The following is a 1,547-nucleotide window of genomic DNA, read 5'->3' as shown; positions in this document are numbered from 1 at the left end:
GTGAATTGTTTATAGTTTAACCCAGCTAAAACCAACCTGTCTGTCACAGTTTCAGCCATAGTCTCCGTACCTGCAGGGAAAACCTGTTGTTAAGAAAACAACCATTATCTTATCTTCAGACTTTGGAAACATTAATATCAGCTTTGTATAATGATTCAAAGGTCTGCCTATATACAATGACGGCTATGAAAAGAAACCTGTCCTAGATGATTGCATACGTATATTTACGTATGCGTATATCGTATAGCATATTTTAAATGTGTACGTATATTTAAAATATAATGTTGTCTTTTTAATTTAAAAAAGACTGCAGAACAAATAAAGGTGATGCAGTGATGCTCACACAATGCAGTCTTTTGCTCGGTTGCTTCGACTCTGGGAGACTTAAGACTGCTGAGTTTACTGCTCGGACATCCAACAGCTTGAGGGATCTGGCCCTCCTTTTGATGAGCTCAGTCCTTTCTGCACTGAAGCAAATTTTTCCAGGTGCTGACCACTCCTGGTACCTCTGGTTTTACAGTTACATGCAGGAATCCTGGTTTTAAAAACAGCTACTAAGAGCCTTAAAGAACTCAAAGATGCCTGGTGATACTTCACTTTCACAAGCATTGAACTGTCCGTGAAATGTAAACAGAAAAGCAGGATAAGTGCTACCTGCACCTACTTTTGAACTACACTGCAAAACCTGCTAGTATGTATAACGCCCGGTGTAACAGGACCCCAAACCGTGGCCGAGCTACAGCTGTAGATCAGATAGTAAACTATTTGAAAATTAACGCTGTATATTTAACTCCTTGCATTAGCAGGTTTGGAGCAGTATGAATTCTGCTCACATACCCCACTAAACATTGGCTAGTAAATAACTTTTGCCTTGCCACCTCATAAAGCATCGTAAATTTGAACACTGGTATGAAATAAGGAGAGCCTGAAAGACCTCGTAGGATTCTTCGTGTTTGAATTTGAACAGCAATTGTTGATGTAAAGTGAAGTGAACGGACACAGCCAAATGAATCCATGGGGTAGCTAAAGAAGCCCGGGTGGCTAAGGCTGACTTCAGTCTGACCCAGTGTAGATGTTGTAATCTCTGTCTTCAGAAGCAAGAGCAATCGAGCAAGGGCTAAAAAGCACTGGTAAGGCTGTAATATATTGCATGAGACGTCATTGGGAAAACAACCTTTTAACCGATTTTCCTCGGTCTGCTTCAAACTGGGAAATATGAAGAGTAAATAAACGGACCCGTGACACGCTATGTTTCCTAGGTTAACTGCCCAGCTGGAACTGCTGGGGTTTGGCCGTCTCTGTCACTCTCGGTACCAAACCGCTCTATCTCGTGTGCTGGCACCTGCATTTCCTGCCGGCAGCGGCTCCCTCGGCGAACCGGTGTACTCAGAGGCGGCGGCAGCAAACGTTGACCTGCACAGCCAAGGCGCGAGTTTACAGGGCAAACCCCAAGCCAAGGCGGCGTTTCCTGGAGCTGCCTGCGTGTAGCCGCGGTCAGCACGGAACCGGGAGCCCGGGAGGTTTAACCCCGACACCGGCGGCAGAGC

The sequence above is a fragment of the Athene cunicularia genome, assembly GCF_003259725.1.
Source record: "Athene cunicularia isolate RWA chromosome 18 unlocalized genomic scaffold, athCun1 chr18_part1, whole genome shotgun sequence".
In the NCBI taxonomy this organism is placed as follows: Eukaryota; Metazoa; Chordata; class Aves; order Strigiformes; family Strigidae; genus Athene; species Athene cunicularia.
This window is presented reverse-complemented; position numbering follows the sequence as displayed.